General features: G+C 40.3%; 1 long non-coding RNA gene across 4 annotated transcripts in view; it reads right to left on the reverse strand.

The window, feature by feature from the left end:
* Nucleotides 1–247: 247 nt before the first annotated feature.
* The window catches only part of LOC119231862 (uncharacterized), a 310,536-nt gene continuing 290,409 nt past the window's right edge, over nt 248–20,374 (reverse strand). For 3 of the 4 annotated variants that reach the window (XR_008549420.1, XR_008549418.1, XR_008549416.1), the window contains one exon: nt 905–1,152. This is a non-coding gene — a long non-coding RNA (uncharacterized LOC119231862). Of the gene's footprint in view, nt 830–904; nt 1,153–20,374 lie in introns of those variants that run through there. The other variant, XR_008549417.1, reaches the window with a different exon arrangement.

A 20,374-nucleotide genomic window follows, 5' to 3' on the forward strand; every position in this document is an offset into this window, starting at 1 on the left:
AATTAAAAGGAAATAACAACATTATACTCCATAGCACAACTTCAAAGATATACAGATTTCAAAGCAAACCATTAAATTTCAAAATTCCAAATTAGTTTTCATTAGCCACAGATTATCTCAGACCATGCTTTTGGAAGCACTTGCACCAACTCCCTATATATATATATATATATATATTATATATATATATTATATATGTTATTTATTTTTTTTAAAAAAAGATTTATTTATTCATACATACAAGAAATGGGATACAGGTCAGCTGCACAGGTGGGTGAGAGGATTCACCAGAGACAGAGCTGGGAATAGAACAGGCAGATGGACCGAAGTACATTGCTGAGGGGAGCAGCAGGTGAGACAGGAGAGGTCTGCTGCACCATGTGGGATTCTTGCCGGCTGGCTGGGATTGAACCGGAGCTGCAGAGACTGCAGACAGCTTCACAGCGTGGCGCTCAATCGCCTGTACCACCAGGGGAGGCCCTATATATATTTTTTAATTTCATCATTTCTTTAGGTGCTTTCTGTACCGATTTCTATATCCTCCAAGGACCAGGACAATAGACACAAAGGGGAAGATACATAGACATACAACATATGGACACAGAAAGGATTTTTTTCCATTTAAGTCACATGGAATAGCTTGTACAACTGTAGTTTTACTTGCCACTGCAAAGACACAGAGCTCTCTCTTTCTTCTGTAAGAGGACAAGCCTTAGTTTTCTTAGGCTAGATTCTTTTCACCACTGCCTGATGGAAAGGCAGTTCTACACACATTGAAGTAGTCAGGCAATTTGTTTACCTGAACCACACATGTATCTGTTTAAAGAGTCTGCAAAAACACAAAAGGGAAATATCAAACATGTAAGCTTATATATTTAAAAAAAAAACTCACAAATTGCAAGTATCAAAAATTAAAGGCCAAAATCAAAGCTAAGATTTTCCCCCATAAAGTCAAAATCAGATTTCCAAAGCTGGGAGTGATGACAGCAGATGTCACATTTTTCAGATGCCATCATGCATACTTTGGCTTTGGAAGGACAAAAAAAAAAGTTTCATTGGAGCAATTACCAAGGAAGATTCATAGCCTTATTCATCATCTCAGGGTTTCCATTGTTCACTGGATGTTAATCCTTGGGTATCCTGCAACAGAAGCTGAAAGAGAAAAAAAATTCAGTTTTTGGCTTTTTCTTAAATATGTATCTCACGTCTTCAACAGTTTCATTAAACCAAAGGGTTTTGGTCTCCAAGTCATTGCCTTCTGGGGCTTTCTTCATTCTGGAGTCATGCACCCAGGGTTTTATGCCTGCAAGTTTCAAAGAAGTGTGAGTCTTTAGCAAAACATCATGAGGATCAGATCACACCAGGAAATCCTTCTGATAGCAAACTATGCAGTCTGCAAGGTGGACACGTCCCCTGCTACATCAGCCAACATCTAATATACTGATTGTGAAATGAATGAGCACAAGGAAAACTGACAGGTTTTCATGATAGATCACACAAGGTTCCTCTTTCTGCATGGCCCCCTTATAGCTACCAGGGTCAAGGGAAGCTGCTCTTCCTTGTGCCATCATGTGGGTCTCTGCCTTTTCTAAATCTAGTTTATGGTGGAACATGAAAGCCTGAAACTCCTCCAGTTGAGCTTGTCCAAATCAGGCAGAATTTGTTCAAGCCGACTCTTGCTCAGAATAGGAGGCTCACTTCCTTTTGATCCAAAAAGGAAATTATAAAAAATGCAAACACACACACACACACACACACACCCCTCCAGAAGCAAAACTCCCAAGTTAAAGGTTGCAAAAGTGCCCCAGACATATGCCCATTAAATCTCCCATAAAACAAAGATCAACTTATACATTAAATCTCATCAGATTGTCCAAGCCAAAACTTAGGAAGAAATAGAAGAGGGGGAGGGGAAGAGAAAGGAGATAAAGGAGAAACAGAAGGCGAAGCAGAACCATATAAATGAAGGTTGGACTCATGTCTAAATCAAAAACACACACAAGAAGAACTGTAGTTAGGAATAATACTAAGTAAAATTGGGGGACTTACTAGGTATGGGGTGGAAGGCTTGGATTCTTCTTTTTCTTTTAAGATATCTGTTGAACTCAAGCTGGAATTCCTCATACCATTTGCATGTTGAAAATGATATTGGCAACACACACACACACACACACACATTAACACACTGGAAAGGGGAAGCAAAGAAAGACACAAGGGGTAGGACAAGAATCATGCTATTAATGAAGATATATCTGATGTCATGTACCTTTTAAAAAACCTATTTTTTTTAATGTTTAAGTTACATACAATAAAGTGTCCACATTATAAGCGTACAGTTTATTGAATTTTTACAACTGTATATACCCTTATAACTACCACATCTATCAAGATACAGAACATGTGTGTCATCTAAAAATACTCCTTTGTGTTCCTGCCCAATCGATCTCTCCACCCCCATTGCTAGGTAACCAATGATCTACTTTCTATCACTATAATTAATTTCATGTAAATGAAACCATACAGCATATAATCTTTTGTATCTATCCTTCTTTCATTCAACATTATATTTTCGAGACTCCTCTCCATGTCTCAGTAGTTCATTTTATTTTAATGCTAAATAACATTCCATTGTTGGGATAACTCAAAATTTGTTTGCCTCGTCACCTACTGATGGATGTTTAGGTTGGTTCCAGTTTTTAATTATCACAAATAGGACCTCCCTGGTGGTGTAGTGGTTGAGCACTGGGCTGCGAAGCTGCCCGCAGCCTCTGCAGAGCTGGTTTGATCCTGGCCGCCAGCGAGGATCCCACATGGCGCGCAGACCTCTCCTGCTGCACCCGCTATTCCCCTCAATAGTGTCCTTCGTCAGTTGACTGTTCTGTTTCCTGCTCTGGCTCTGGTGAATTCTCTCACCCTCCTGTGCTTCTGACTAATACCCAGTGCTTGCATAAATAAATAAATAAATCTTTAAAAAAAATTATTACAAATAAAGCTACCCTGAACATTTGTATGCAAGTGTTTGGGTGGACATGTATTTCCATTTTGGGAGAAAAGCACCTAAGAATGGAATTGCTAGGTCATGTGGTAAATAAGTGTACATTTAACCTTATAAGAAGCTGGCAGTTCATTTTTAACCAACAGAACACTTCTTATCATTATTCATCATAATTCAATGATGAGGAGAAAACAAATTTAGCCCAGTCCTACTTGAATTATCATGAAATTTAAATTGGTGAAATCTGAATTAACAAGATTAAGCCATCACAAAATGTTAAATTAATCAAAAACTGGTTTGGATTTTTAATTCATATGAGGAGTGTTTCTAAAACAATATTATGTGCACTGAGGGAGGAGAAATTTTGTGACTTTGTGTATCTTTTCCCAGAAAAGAACAGTAATACATTGTTATTTTATCAATGGGGTTTAAATGCATGACATGAAATTGTGTTTTATAAACAAACATGGGGCACTGTCATTGTACTGTTGTTGTTTTACTATTTTTTTTAACAGGTAGCAATGTAAAGATGTAAGAAATATTTCAGAGTAGGAAAAAGTGAAATCTGAGGAACACAGATTCTAGCAATGGGGTGAGCAATTGCCTGTGAGGGACACAGAGTCTCAGACATTGTTTTGCTTATAAAACTAAGTAACTCCAGCACATTCTCTAATATCAGTCTTTTGAGTTGACTCAGCCAGAAAGCTGGGACATGTATGTGGCCAGGTAAGCCAGCAACTTGGAAAATTATAACTCCACTGTCCTTCAGGGTTTCTCTGTGATTGGGGGCTTTAACATTTCCCGCAGAGGCCTAACATCTCCAGGAGCCCACTAATCATTGGCTCTGAAATTTCCTTAGAAGCTGATTGACAGCAGCTGCCCATCTAGATAATCACCAGAGAGTCCCAATTAAAGCTCGGCCCATCGATCTCCCCGCTAGGACTTGGGACTTTAATATAAATCCACAAGTGGAAAAAAATTACCTCCTGAGAAAAAAAAGCATTTTTGTAGAATGCACTATATTATACGGCTGTATTGTACATTATTTATCATTCAAAGATGCATTTTTAGCCCATCCTCTTAAATGTTGCATTGTTAGTCTAATAGGTGATACTCAGAACCTATCGTTTTCCATCCCTCACTTTGGAAAGAGACATGGGAAGCCTGGGAGAAAATATAAATGAAAGAATATTTTTAGCACTGACAAAAATAGAAACTATTTTAAACTAATCTGTACTATTGTCATTGCGGGGCCTTCATTAGCCACCTAAGGAGGAAGCCCCAATGTTTTCACTAATCCTCCAGATGAGGCCAAGTTTCAAACACGCTCTCTCTATAGGGATTATGTGAAGATGTTAAAACTTGGCCAGAAAGGTGACAAGGTATCTTGATAATTGAGACAATCCTGGAAGTCGGCTGGGCAGTCCAACTGCTATGAACTAATGGTGGGTAATCAAACACAGCGGGTCAGCGCGGATACGGGCAAATGCCAAGCAGCTTCCCTTATGCAAGGAATTCGGCTTAATTAGTCACAGAGGAGGAATAGGCCCATTTACACTAATCCAAGAAATCATTATTGTTCAGGTTGCTTACATACAAACATTAAAATTGTTGCCCTCTTAAAACAAGCCGCCCTGACCTGCAAAGGAAAACAGTCACCTAACCTTTACATAAAAGAACTCTCCAGAGGATTCAAACTCCTATCGTTTCTCCTTTTGGTTTTATCCTAGGCTGGTTTCTCAGTAGCTCTATTGCACCTGGTAGATGATAGCTGTGTGCTGGATACTAACTCAAGAATGGCTACTGGCAAGCACTAGGAATAGACTTTTCAAGTGTTTGGATAGTTTTAGGGATGAAGCTACAAGCACTGCTGGAAACAGGTGATACAGACCTGACTGTTCCAGCAGGGTCCTGGTGGGGGGGTCTTCACTGGCGAACTAGAACACGACTGTCAAAGGAAGGTTTTCCTAGAGTCCCAGAATTGCAACTGAGGCCCTGTGTGGTGAACAAAAGTTACTTGGTATCCCATCTGCGTCCCAATTCCTCAAGTGGGGTTTGGGAGACGTCGCCCAGCCACAATGTCGACCTATCGAGAGTGCAGATTCCAGAATCAGCCCTTCCACCCTCCCTACCCACGACCCATGTTCCAACTCCATAGGAGAAGGGTGGGAGGTGGGAGAGGGTCAGGCGTTTGGGCAGTGCTGCTTTTGCAAAGAAAGGCTATTCCTGCCTTTAGAATATCTTGAAGTAACATGTTTCCCCTCTGCAATCATTCACAAAAATAAGAGAGGCCTATAAGAAGAGGAGCTGGCATGTCATTTCTTTTATAACTGCTCAGGCTGGGTAGCCTAAATGAGAGAGAGCATGCAGGAGAGCACCTCTCTGTTTATGGAGGTGCAACAGACCCTGACTACCTCCAGAGAGAGGTCAAAGAGGCATCTGCATCAGAGGAACACAGTAGAAAGTCCACCAGCTGGAGTTCAGTTGGAAGTTTTGAGGGATTTTTAGTATGCAAGGGTGCTGCTTGGGCTTGCATCTCTTATGGGCTCATCTGTTGCAGCCCCAACTGTCCTCATCAGAACCATAGAACATGAAATAGTAGACAGCCAGTCCAGAGGACCACAACTGTACCTGTTCAGTAAGACTCATCTGTCCTTGCCAGTCTCCCTTCAAGCGTCCCAAGCACTCAGGGCCAAGCTCCGTGAGGCCTCATTCCTTCCCCTGATGAAAGTCTAAGCAAGTCCCTCAACCTTTCTAGGCACCATTGAGTATCAGAAGTCCTGATATATTCAATCACAAAGACATTCTGCCTTGACCAGTAAAATACAGTTGTCAAAACATTGTTTCATTTAAGATTGAAGCTCTCCAATCTCCTTGGCCTGGTCAGCCTTGAGTTTCTTTCCTTTTCTCTCCCCATCTTGATCTTCTACTTTTTGCCCCCTCACTGGGCTGTCTCTGGCTTCCAGGGTTAGAAATAAAATGGGGAACAGTGAGAGGGGTGGAGAGAGAAGTAAGGGATAGGAGTGGTGCTAAGATGCACTTGGGTGCCCTTGGGGCAGGATGGATCCCACTGTTCATTGCTTCTCCCCCGGGAATCAGAAACAATGCCTCTGCCGCTCAGGCTGTGGGCCCAGCAAGTGAGTGAAGCATCTCCTCATGCCCTAGAGGCCCTTCCATCACCCTTTTGGGGGTGGGGGAGAACTCAAGGTGACTCCAGGCTAATTCCTCCTCCCTTCTCCTTAATGTGACTCCTGAAATGCCTCCTCAGCCCAGCACTGCATTGTTCATGTGTAAAGGTCAGGAAGATACAGTGCGGGTTTTCCAATCCAGCAGACAGGGTAAAGGAGAAGTCAGAGTCCTCAGTATTTTTTTTTGCAGGTCTTTTATTGGGATTACCAGGTACTTGGCAGGCAGGGGTGCTGGGGGGCCGGGAGGCTGGCAGGCCTCCCAACCCCCAGCGAGTCTTCACTCTATCTGGGCTCTCAGGCATTCGCTGCTTCTCTCTCGGCTTCTGCTACTTCTTTCTCGGCTTCTGCTGCTTCTACTGGCGTCCCCGTGATGCCGACCTTAAAAGCCCAGTCTTAGCCCAGGTGAATCCCATCTACCTATGCCCACACCCTACTCCAGGTGCCCGCCATCAGGCATGCATTCAGGACCGCAAGGATCCATCATCTATCCTGATGGCTGAGGGCAGAAAAGCCTGACATTTTTCCTTACCCTACATCATGGAAGTGCAGTTTGCTCCCAGAGTGCTCTCCATTCTGTTGCTATATATCCTTTCAGCAGCCTGTGGATTTTTCTTTTTCAGTTCTGACTCTGGCATCAAATTCTGTGCCCTACAAATCAGGGCTCACAAGTTAAATTGACCAAATGGTTCTCTTCAAAATGGTCCCCTCACTCAGTGAATGGGCAAAACCCAACTTCTCTTCTTGTGGCTTAGGGGGAGAAATACTAGGGCACATGATCAGCTCTTTGTCTCTCTAACTTCAACACTTAGATCCCTTCAGGGTGGATGACAGGCTAAGAATTAGGAAACTGATTTTCTGCCACCTCTTTGCAAGACACCTGCAGTCTGTTCAACACTTTGTTTTGGGATGTGGTGATAGTTGAGGCCATTGCTTTATTCCTTTTTTTTTTTTAAAGATTTATTTATTTATTTATTTATACAAGCACTGGGTACAGTCAGAAGCGCGGGAGGGTGAGAGAATTCACCAGAGCCAGAGCAGGGAGCAGAGCAGGCAGAAGGACCGAGGTACACTGCTGAGGGGAGCAGCAGGCGGCAGGAGAGGTCTGCGCGCCATGCGGGACCCTCCTCTGGTGGCTGGGGAGCAGCCGGGGATCAAACCGGCACTGCAGAGGCTGCGGGCAGCTTCGCAACCCAGCGCTCAACCACTGCGCCACCGGGGAGGCCCCATTGCTTTATTCTTAATCAGTCATTCTAACTGCAAACAAAACAGATTCCTATTGTAACATCCTTCAGCTGGGATAGACACCATATCCCTCATTTCACCTTACTTTGGTAAAGTCTACCACAATAGGCAGAGGTACAGGTGAGCCACATGTGAGAATACGATGTCAACAGGAGAAGGAATTAGAGCTAGAAGTGGCCTGGGAACAGAAGCCACAGATGTTGGGAGCAGAATTCTCAGACATTGGAGGGGAGGGGGGGGACAGTGAACTTCCCATGGAAAGTGGGTAAAATCTCAAGCCAACATTATTTTAAATCTTCAAAGAAGAGAGTAACTTCAACTGACATCTGGAGAGTATTATTATCGTTTGTTGAAATGTTGGTGGAAATGTGCCAGGTAATTTCGATAGCTCGCTCCAATGGAGCATTGGGGAGGTCTTGTTAGAAAATAGTCATCTACAGAGAGGCTGTGCAACTCAGAAAATTCTGAAGATTCCTGGGTCACTCAAATTGTTTATTTTATTTCTCCCAGGCCTTCACTTCCCATTTCATTTACAGTCCTCTGTCCTCATTTAATCACTTTAATCTGCTGGAATGTCAACCAATCCTAGCTATGATCTTAGGAAAAATTCATCATAAGTATATCTTAATTGCATTATTCCAAAAGATTTCAACCTGCATGTGACCTTTGGAGGAATGAAATAAAGAGAACTAGAGGTTATCAGGAAAAGAATTGAAATTTGGAAATACAGATTACTTGGTGTGCCCATTAGGTTAGCTTTCTATTAACTAGGTTATTTTACAACACTGTCTACAGGCAGAAAACAATTTATAGATTTATAACAGTGTGGTCCCCAGGAAAGGGAGAGGTTCCAGGTTTTCTGCCTCACCCAAAAGGAGGGTAGAGCTGAACAGGGAGAGAAGAAGCTGCAGAGGAGACTGAGGAAGGAAGGAAGCAGGACGGAGAGCCAGAAGGAGACCTGGAGGAGGCAAATGGAGCCGAGAGACATGTGAAGAAACTGTGCTTGCCTTTTGATGTGGACTGTTGACACAGATGTGGGTGAGAGACCCGTGGGCAGGTGACAATGGCAGTTTTTGTCTTGATTTTGATTTTGCTCTTTTCCTCCCAGACTTGTCTGGTTGTTTCTGATCCTTTTCTGTGGATCCCCACTGGAAGATGCTTTAGACTTGGGGCAGGCTTTGGGGCCTTGTTCTGGGCCAATCCTGCTTGGGTGGCCTTTTACCCACAAGGGGACGGGCAACTTTGGGTGCTTGATTTAGAAATTGTATTCTCTTCCTTTCCTGTATTGTTTACTAATTGTATTAAAGTTCCTTTCCATTAAAGTATCATATGTTTTGTGTTGATGTGGCGGATGGCAGAACCTATTTAGAGCAGGCAGGTTTTCGGGGCCTGGGGGTCCCTCTCCCTGCCCTGTAACAGATTTTTGTCTGATAGAGCTGCAGATGATTTTTGTTGGGTGGATCACATAATCTCAATGAATGATGGATTATAGTCCTGTTGGTATCTAACCCAGCATCTAATCCTAACAGTACTATAAGTCCTGAGAGCTCCAAAGCTCTTTGGAAAGTCTGAACATCCTAGTGGTCCTTCATTAATGGATGAGTTGAATAAAATCTTTGGCATGTGTTTGTTTTATATTTGAAAAAAAGTCAAAATTTTACCTTTTTGAAAATTATCCTTTAAAATTAAAGTCCAGGGCCTCCCTGGTGGCACAGGGGTTAAAGTCTCAGCACTATCAAGCTATCACCAGCCACTGTGGCATGAGTTCGATCCCAGGCCAGGGAGCTAACCCACATGGCACAGCAGACCTCCCCTGTCTCACCCACTGCTCCCCTCAGCAGTGTATTTTCAGTCAATCTGCCTGTTCTGCTCCCTACCCTGTCTCTGGTGAATTCTCTCACCCCACCACTGTACCTCTGGCCCACACTCCAGTTCTTGTATGCATAAATAAAAATAAATCTTTAATAAATAAATAAATTAAAGTCCACTTTCTGTAGTAAGAAATTCTATGCATCTAACATTTGATCAGAGTTCTACCTCACATGCCTATAATAACTTACAGTACACCACTTCCTTCCTGTAATAAGCCTCTCCTGAGCACAGTCACTGGTTCTGCTATGTGCTACTGTATCCCTTCCGCCATGTTAGACTCTAAACATTGTAGGGGCTCGATGAGTATTTGTCATGGATTCATTTGATGTTCATCAAACCCTGCAAGGTACGTAGAAAGCTATTTCTCCATTCCACAGATGAAATTTATTTGACTGGCTTGCCCAATGTCACACAATGAGTTAAGAGGTTGAGGATTCAACCAGGCTTTCTTATTTTCAGTTCAGTGATTTTCTTTTGAGGACAACAATTGCCTTTCATTTTTAAAACATGCATGTAATGAATGCTTCCATACAAATTGGAAGTGCTTCATGGCTAAAAGCTTCCATAGTGACTGCTTCTTGTTAGGATGTTTCTTCAAAAGCTTAACATAACACAGTATACAGAACTTCAGTATACAGAACAATGTATGCCCATAAGCATGAAATTATCTATGGTCATGGCAATAATATCTAGAAAAGTAATTATATTTGGAGAGGATGAATTGTTATGGAAACAATGGAATCATTTTTGTGCCAATAGAATAGTGTGTTTTAAGAACAATCTAAATGTGTGGAATCATTATTTTATCTGCACCACAGTGGACACTAGAATATCAGAAGGGGACTCCAGTCTGTAGCTGGAATTTCCTTTAGTTCATATTCTTGTTAGCTTTGATGCCAATTGAATCCTTTTACCCTTAGTCCCTCACACAAAATCAAATAAACAAAACAGCTAATTTGTTGTCCCCTTTAATATATGATGGAGTCCTCATTTCTTTCCATTTCCACTGACAGCATCTTATTATAAATCATTATCCTTTCTTATCTAAATTGCTACAACAATCTCCTAACTGATCTCCCTGCACATATTCTATGTTCTTGTCACATCAACAGTGCATGTAAAGTGCGTGGTTTTTTCTCATTTCAACATTTCCGAAATGTTAACTTCCAAGCATTAGTACGTTGTAGTTCATTGGGCAGCATACTTTTCTTGTGTAAGTGAAATAATCATGGGTCATACAAACATTACTATCTTCTATTTGAAGAAATAGGATCAATGTCACATAAGTTCCCATAATAAAATGTCTGCAGTTACTTGCTTTTGCACCTGATTACAGAAATCCTACTTCTTATGGTTGTTTGCAAGTATCAAAACAAGATAGCCAACTGCTGATTTCTTCCATCACTGTGGGCAGCATCAATGCATTTTTGGCTCGAGTATTCAGTAGATGATATGCATACTGGAAGTTCTTCCGGAGAGGAACATTGCATGGGGGACAGCGCACGAAAGCTCCTGCCCACTACTCTAGTGTCTGTCAACACCAGTCCATATTCCAACCACTGCCATCAGCACCTCCCCTGCCAAGGCTGATGTCACATCAGCTGTCCCAGCTCAGATCAGCTGCCCCATTACTTGTGCTCCTTACACTCCAAATAGCTGCTTCTCTCAGCCGGCTGATGGGAGCAGAGCCCCCACCCTGTCGTATATTCAGATCCCTCTGATGGAGTCCAGCCAAAGCCCTGGGAGAGAAGAAGCAACTATACTGTTTAGTCACTCATCTTCTTCCCACCTTGACATTTGGTGCAGAGCCCCAAGGCTACTGGAACAGTGAACCACTTTTTTTGGAATCCAACCAGAACCCAGGACAAATGCTAACAGAGAGGTGGCTATGTATAGGGCCCAATAACTTTCAGTTTTGCCTTTACGTAAAGCATTAGCCCATTTTTCCCCCTTCATGGGATTCAGCTTTTCCTTTGGAGAAGGTTGTTCCACTCTGATCTTTTCTTAAGCATATTGTCTCCTTATCTATGGGAATGCTTCCATCTTGGCACAAGTGGATATAAGTGAAACAGGTTTGTTCAATTGACTGTGGCCTTGATAAGTTGCACCCATGATTGACGAGGTTTCTATTTCTGGGTGTCCTCTCCCATCATTACCTCTGCCTAGGGCTCTACCAAATAGCTAGGGTTGAATCACACTGACAGAATCTTTTAGTCACATTCAATTCTGCCAAGGAAACACACGTTTCAGCTTCTAAATTAACTTTGATTTCCACAAGTTCCTGGTCCCTTTTAGGTCACAAAGCATCTTAAAACTGAGCTGAACACTTTCATCCTGGTATAATCTATTTTGAAATCTATCCTGGAGATGGCGTTACTAAACTCTTTTTGGGTTTTCAATGAACTCGACTATAACATGACTCTGTAGCATTGACCCAAGCAGTGGTGAGGGTCCAGTGTATCAAGGGATCCTTAGTTTTCCCATTAGTTCTGCTCTAAGAGACTTTTGCTTACATATGTGCTCTATTTGTAGATGGAGATGATTTAAAAGCTTTAATAAACATTTAACACCCCCACGACAAAACCAGAAAGAGAAGGAAACAAATTATTGAAGCACTTATGACAAAGATCTATGTCAAATATTTATTCAAAATATATGAAAAATTAGTATCTCAATAAATACTTGAGATATGTCCAAACTTTCAGTGCAAAAATATCCATTTATAGGATGCCATTGAACTGTGGTTAGCAGAGGGCTCTCCCCTCACTCTGGCCCCAGCACAGCAAATAGAGACAATAGCCTGAGCCAGAAATCATGTGTGGATTTGAATCCAATATGCCACAGAGTAACATCTGATAAGGTTGCTCCAGCTGTCAAAAGCAAAAATATTAGCAGGGGATTGGGAAAGAAATTGTGCATATAGGCATAAAGCTCTCCTAAGAAACCAAGTGAAATTATCATGTAAAGCTGTTAAAATAGGGGCAAAAAACATCACTAGAGAAGGATCTCAACCACACATTACAAATTTTGAGGCATTTTTGATTTTCAAATGAACAAACAGACATCTGATTGAAAGATGTCATTAAGACAAAGGATGGCCCCTAGTTCCCGAGGATTATAGGCTGGAGGCCAGACAGGGTCGTGAGAGAGCAGGAACCACTTCATCTGGAAGTGCTCTTGCTACCTTAGAAAAATCTTTGGGAGTGAGCCTTGCTGACAGCCCAGGTGGAACCTCCCACTGCCAGGAGAAAAACCCAAGAGAATAGGATGTGTCTCTGCTCAGGAGTCTTTCTAAAGTGGCTCTGCTTGTGGCTGATATGGCCAGGTTTTCTCTGATGTGGAAGACAGACATATGTGAAGGTGGTGAGCCACAGACAGTCCATCTGTGTGGGATGGAAGCTAAATGGGATAGAGATATGGGCATAGAAAATTTTTTTAATCTGAAGTTCCCCTGATAAAAGACCTCTTCTTTTGATAGACAAGTGCATCCTTGAACTAGGATGACTTGGTCAGCTTAAAGATTCTAAGTCCATCCAAGTAAGACCTAAGAAGAAGTCATCCTTGATTATGGACAAATACAGGATCAATTTTTCAGATATAAAGTTACACACACGTGCCTCCCTAGTGGCACAAGGGGTAAAGACGCAACCTACGAAGATATTGGCAGCCACTGTAGCACAAGTTCGATCCCTGGCCAGGGAGCTAACCCACATGGCACAGCAAAACTCTCCTGACTAGCCCACTGCTCTCCTTAGCAGTGTATTTCAGTCAATCTGCCTGTTCTGTTCCCCATTCTGTCTCTGGTGAATCCTCTTACCCCCCACAACTCTGCTTTGGCCTGTATCCCAGTTCTTGTACGCATGAATAAATAAATCTTTTTTTAAAAAAAATAAAGACACACACATACACACACTCATACACACAGAGGGGCTATAAAAAACCTTGTGCAACATAGAAGATAAATGTTGCACTCAGAGATAAAGACTATTCTTTTTTTTTTTTTAATTATTTTTTGAAGTGCCATGGAGTTACATCATTGTTAGTATTTTGGAAGTATAGGATCTCCCCCTTCAGGTGTAACATATTTCATGCAGGCCATGGAAGTTAACTTTAAATAGCATCTACATTATACCTTGGAGGAAAAAGAGCAAAGATTCTAAGAAATAACAGATGAGAAAGGAGAGATGGTATGACAATATATTAATGTGTATTGAGACGTAATGAAAAAATATGTGCAGAGATATTGCCACAGAGTACTTTGGTAATCAACAAAGGCAGTAAAGGACAGAACTAAGTTTGGAGAAAATCAGATCTGTAATGTAGAGGATGGTCTTGAGGCACCATCTGAGAATGGAAAGGGAAAAGACAGAGATTAAAGTGATAAAAGAGATGTGAGTGTAAAATAAAAAGACAACATGTGGATCTGCTGCTTGCTAGCTCTAAAGCTTTCTTTCTCCAGACGTATAAGCATTTCTCCAATATAAAATGGGGTGATGATTCTACTACTCCATGAGGTAATTTCAGTATGGAGTAAAATAATGATTATGAAGTGTCTGGTATTTAGGAATCACCATAAATAGTTGCTATTATTACTATTATTACTAACATTTCTACTACTGTTGCTATTATTAACACTTCACTTTATTATTATTATTACTATTATTGTTTAAATGAACACAGGGACATATGGAGAAAAATATCACTACTGCTGTCAGCAGTCTATATCCTGGGATTTTCCTCTGGAAGTTGTTTATAAATAGATAGTTTTTCCCAAGAAATACTTGCACTTTGAATTCATTTTTTAATGGATGTCTGCCTATTACCTTCATACATAAATTATAATTTGATGAATAGAAAATATTAAATGTTAAAACTTCCTCCATAACTATGTACGCAGTGTTCTAGTCTTCTGACATTAAATGCTGCAATTAAAAAAATCAGAGGCCAGCTTGACTTATTTTCACATGGAATACTTTACACAGAATAAAAATTATGGCTATAATACTCTTTATTCATGAAGTTCAGTAACTTAAGATATGCTAAGTTTTTTTGTTCTGAAGGTCTTTTTTTCTTTCTTCCTGGAATGAGTACTCTGTTAACCTGCTATCTCAGCTCTTGCTTTACTAAAGAGAAGTTTTCTTCTATGTTATCTTACAACATATTCATGTCTTATGTATCTGTTCTCCAGAAACAGAAATGCTTATGTTGGTTGAACTTTATTGTCCATAGTTTTTCTAACAATTTTTCAACAACTTCTTTCCTTTTTTCTAAATTTACTCCTAGTCCAGATTCTGTTTTTTGTAGCTTCTGAAGATAACTTTCTCTTTCTGTAGTAGTTTTATTATTGTATTGTTTCTTAAAATTGCCAATGCAATTTTTCTCCTTTGATCATTAATGAATCTTTTCCTTGAGCTCTTTATTTCTCTGCTGTGTGTTCCTTTTCAAAAATACATATTCTTTTTTAACCTTTAAAAAAGCTTTTTAGCTTTTCTGATGGTTGAAAAGTATCATTTTTTTTCTATATTCTGAACTGATTTTCTCTCCTAGCTTGGAATAATTCTATGTCAGATGGAAATTAATCATTTAATTATCACTTCTTAACTTCCCTCATTCTGTTCCTTTTTGTAGTGTTTATATGTAGGATTCACAGTGGGTCTTATTATTCACCTCTCCTTTGAGAAGGGACCATTCTGTTCAAGTCTGCTATTTGCCTGAGAAAGACGTGGTTGCAGAGAAGTGATCTGCAGTCGCTGACAGCTTCAGTCCAGTTATGTTCTTTCTAATTATCTTCAGAAGTATTCTTTTTCTGAATTTTAGATGGACGAATCACTCAGAGAGCAAGTAGGTCTGGCTCACAGTAAATCTCTAACTTACAAACAAGGGCCACTTCTTTTACTTTTAGAGATGCCTGGGCTGTGCTAAAGTCTGGAGGGTGATTACCATTTCTCAGCATCCTTTCTGAAATTGATCTCAAATTCATTAATTTGGCAGATATGTTCTTAGCTATAACTACGAAGTGGTTGCCCTAATGAGAATTGTTGGAGATGCAGTTTTCTTCTCTATATTACGTTCTTTGGACCGTTTTAATAGGTTACAATCTGGGTCCCATAGCAAACAGGCTTTTCACTAGAAGTGTAATGTAGTCTTTTTAAAATAAAAAAAAATCTTATGGCGTTACCCCTTCATCCCATTGCCCCACCATGTCATCTCTGGCCTCCCTCACTCTCTTTTCTTACTTCTTTACACTTCTTTTTTTTTTTTTAAAGATTTATTTATTTATACAAGCACTGGGTACAGTCAGTAGAGCGGGAGGGTGAGAGAATTCACCAGAGCAGGGAACAGAACAGGCAGACTGAAGGAGTACACTGCTGAAGGGAGCAGCAGGCACGGCAGGAGAGGTCTGCATGCCATGTGTGACCCTCGCCGGCAACCAGGGGTCGAACCGGCGCTGCATTGGCTGCGGGCAGCTTCGCAGCCCAGCGCTCAACTGCTGTGCCACCAGGGGAGGCACTTTCTTCTTCACACTTCTACTTCAGGTAACCTTGTTCACTTTTCCTCCCTCTAAATCTGTTCTTTTGTACCTTTTGTTTTCTCTACCCAGTACATTCCTCTTATATTTCAGACTCAGTTGAAATGTCCTTTATCAAAAGATGCTATTTCTGAACACTCTAAGTTTATATCCTTGCAATGTTCCCTCACTTGCTATGTCAAATCTCCCTTCACATCTGGCTACCAGGTCCCACAATGCCATCTTGATTTCTTTTAATAGTTACAATAATGTAGTTTAGGCAATGAATTAAAATTTTAAAACTGCAGTTTTCAAGTGAATATTCCCTAGTCTAGATTGCATATATTACCATCACAGTATAAACACATCATGAATTGATTATGAAATATTGTGTGCTTGTGTTTGTTACAAATATTAACACCAGAAGTACAATAAAATGAGGGTGTTTAATAAAAATGGGTGTCCCAGAAATCCACATCATAAACATCATCAGAGCATAGATCATGGGTCAGCACACAGAAAATGCTCAATAAATGTATGTTGAACAAATGAATGATTGCTGTATCCCTGAAGTTTATGTCCCTATCCAACACATAGTCCATCTACATCCAAATTAAAAGTAATTCCTCCCAGACAGGAGGTTCTGTTTGGGGTGGAAGAGAGAACTGTTCCTCAAGATAAATCAGGGCATTGATTCAAGTTGTTTTGTCAGCTTGCCTCACTTTGTTTTCATACTTCCTGCTCATAGGTAACCACTTTGTAAACCTAGCTGCAAAATGGAAGACTTGAGGATTCCCGCTAACTAGCTGTGTAAGACATTCTTGCCATTTCTCCAGACTGTCAGAGGGCTTAGATCAAGTGTCCTCACACATTGCCTAAGCTCTTCTCAGTCATATTTGCTCCAGGCTTTTATCAACTGCCAGGGAATGAGCAGTTAGAGTTCCAAACCTAACAGGTATGTGGAGCTGTCAGCATGTCCAATTCTGATGAACCCGGAGAGGACCGGTTGTGCTGGGGTCAGCAGCTGTGCCTGACACTCCTCTGCTTGATCAGCAGGCACTTGTGTAAGCTCCCAGTTCCTGCTAAACTAGGGGATTTCTGTCCAAGGTGCTCAGACTCGGGACTTCCTCCACACAGTGCCCTCTTGCCAGCTGCCCCCAGTGTCCTGTTACTCAAGATGCCAAGTGGGATGCAAAGGGCAGGGCTAGCTCTAGATTAATTCTATTGTCTGTCCCATTTGAATGTGGTTTACTGTGATATTGGATTAGTTTTACCTGGATTTAGAGAACTAAGAATTTAATTTACTTTTTTTTTTCTTTCTCAGTCCTTTATGGTATTGAAAGTCAACTACTCCATGCTCAGGGAAGTTATTCATTGTTTTAATAGCTCTCAGGTTGTGGCTGAGTCTTAGTTTTTGTGTGTAGTGTCTTTTTTCAACTAATTACTTTTAAAGTGTATTGACTCCTTTTTAGATTTAATCTACCTTAGAGTGATATTGCCTTCTTGTTTTTTAAATTTTATTAACTTTTGTTTGGGTGGTTTTAAGAGTGTTTTCAGTGTTGAGATTTCATTCCATTACCTAAAATCATAGCTTTCAGAGCTGGGAAGGCCCCCGAGATCCTTTCTAAATTTCTTCTTTTAAAGGTGAAGAAACTGAAGTAAAGGTGTTAAGAGAATTGCTCAGATTCTCACAGCCAGGGTGGAGTTGGGATGAGGAAAATCAGGCTCCCTAACCCTTGGTTCACAGATATTTCCACTACAGATGCATATCTTTTTAAGACATTTCCAGCTGTGCTTAATACCTTACTTTGAGAGGAAATACACCACCTCGATGAAAATGCATGTCCCAACTTCATGTGAAAGAAGAAAAAAGCAGTAAATAGTGAACATTGACTGTAACCTCAGTCGATGTGATTTTGTCAATTTCTCACCCAAGACCAAGAAATGCCAATACCCATGTCAAAACAGTCAATTAATGGTTAACTAGTATTAAGTGCTTCTATATGTCAGATACAAGAGCTGCCAAAATATGGATGCCCTTGGTTCTCGCAATAGGGTCAGAGAAGATGTGGGACATCTGGGAAGAGTATCAATAATATTGGTAAACTAGATTTAGTGGTGGCTATTTGGGTGAAGGGGAGTACTTGGAAGCCAGATATATTCAAATCATATATCACAGGCTAAAATTGGAAAAAATCTGATGCTCTTTTTCAATTAGTAATCCTGATAGAATATACTGAATTTAGTAAGCCATTATATTTTTGTTGCAATAATAATAATATTTTCATGACATCTTACAGTTTTCAGTTCTTTCACATTTTCCACCACATTTAATTGTCACAATAAATATTTTAGATAAGTATCTCCCTTTACAAAAGATGACACAGAGACTCTAAATCTCACAGCCTGTATCTAGGAGAAATTAGATTTCAACCTAGTTTCTTTCTATTTAAAATCTCATGATCTTTTCACTGTTATTTCTTCCTTCCTTTCTCCTTCAATACACATTCATGGAACACAGTTAATGTGTCAGGGACTATAGTAAGGAATGAGTCTATCAAACGGACAAAATTGGTTCAACACAAGGAAAATTATTAGCCTAATCTATCACATCAATAAACAAAGCAGGAAAGATTAGGCTTTGTGGCTATATTAGAATGTAACAAACAGTTCTCTTTGGATTATCTGGGCCAAGTTCACATTTTATAAATGAGCGAAATCGGCCTAGAGGTGGGAAAGAGCTCAGACATCCAGTGAGATAGAACTGGCTTCGTTGGCACAGCTTGGGTATTTCAAGTAGATCACAGCGCTTCTCAGGAGACACACGACACCATGGACGTGGTGAGTCTTTGGCAATTTCTGAAGACTAGGAGCTGGTACACACACACACAGATAAAATACACATATAAGCAAATTACATTAGCCTCAATGGAGAAACCTCAGGAAGGCATGAACTTTGAAAGAACAGGTTATTATAGACTTTAATATAAAGATGATGTACAGTTAGAAATATTTGCAAAAGAGAATTCTCATAGAAAAGGAAAAGGGAAAAATTTCACTTTCTAAAAATCCGAGAAGAACCCCAAACCTTTGTAAGGTAAACAAAGAAGTAAAATGTCCAGTAGATGCATATTAATTCCTGAGAAAGCCGAAGTCAGTAGTCAAAAAGTGATTTAAAAAAATCTATGATAGCAACACACAACATTAAGCATTTTAGTTATTAATTCAAAAAATGTCTGTTGAGAAACTATTCATGCCAAACAATATTCTAGACACTTGGGTTCCAACAGAGAACAAGAAGACAAAGATCCAGTACTCAGAGAACTTTCCTTCTAGTGGAGCGACAAACAAAGCATCAATAAACTGTATCACACTTTCAGAGTTAGTGTCCTGGGAACAGCAGTGAGCAGGATGAGGGAATCAGGACCACAGGCAAGGAGCATGGGGTTAAATAATCCCACACATGCTAATCAAAAACTTCTTTATAGCACTATTGTCTAGAACAGCTGTGACACATAATATGTTCTCACTAAATATTTTAAAATATTCTCACTAAATGAATACACCTCTTTATCTCGTAGCAAATAATCCTGTACCTCTCCCCTTGAATCCTTTTTTTATTTGGAGAATTGATGAACCACCAACCACCGTCACTGCCTTCCCAACACTTGCCCACTTTAGGAAAAGCAAATTCCTCTTGGAAATGTTCAGTCTTTCCCAAATAGTGAATCTTCAGTAGTCAGAGACAGTCAGAAAAGATGTAAGCATTATCTAGTAGGCAAAGAACAAACACCCTTCCCTTCTGGGTCTCTGACAACAGAGGCATGAGAAATGGAAAGGGAGAGATAAAACTACCACTTTATGCAGTGGGTCTGCTTCTGTATCTGGAAAACTCAAGAGATTCCAGAAAAAGAAAACAACAACAAAACTATCACACACAATAGGAGATCATAGTACAGTAACCTGTTATAAAAATCAATATAGAAACCTCAATAGATTTCCTTAAATCTGATTATAAATAGACTGAGTATCAATTCAAATTGAGGCATGTTTTACAAAATAGCTGACCTATATTTTTCCCAAATGTCAGGGTCAAGAAAGGCAAAGAAAAACCAAAGGTCAAGGGACAGTTCCAGAATGAAGAGGAAACACAGCTGAATGCATTAAGTAATCCTGGACTAGATTCTAGACCAGGGTGGGGGAGGGCAGAGGAAGAGAGGCAAAAATACTGAACAATTATTGGTTCAGTTGATTAAAGTTAAATATCAGTTCTAGGTTATATGGACTTCATGTTGTAAGTTGTAAGTTTCTGGACTTCATGACCATACTCTAGTTTTGAAACATAATGTTCTCTTTTCAGAAAACACAGACTGAATATTTAGGTGTAGAAGAGCATCATAGCTCCAACTTATTCTCAAAATTATTTAGAGCAAACAAAACAAAACAAAATACACAGACAGAAAGAGAGACTCAGATACAGAGACAGGGAATGATAAAGCAAATGGAACAAAATGTAAGCAATGAATGAATCCAAGTAAAGGGTAGATGGAAGTTCCTTGTACTATTTCT

This window comes from Talpa occidentalis, unplaced genomic scaffold (assembly GCF_014898055.3).
Source record: "Talpa occidentalis isolate TD23 unplaced genomic scaffold, MPIMG_talOcc4v2.1 talOcc4.7, whole genome shotgun sequence".
Lineage (NCBI taxonomy): Eukaryota > Metazoa > Chordata > Mammalia > Eulipotyphla > Talpidae > Talpa > Talpa occidentalis.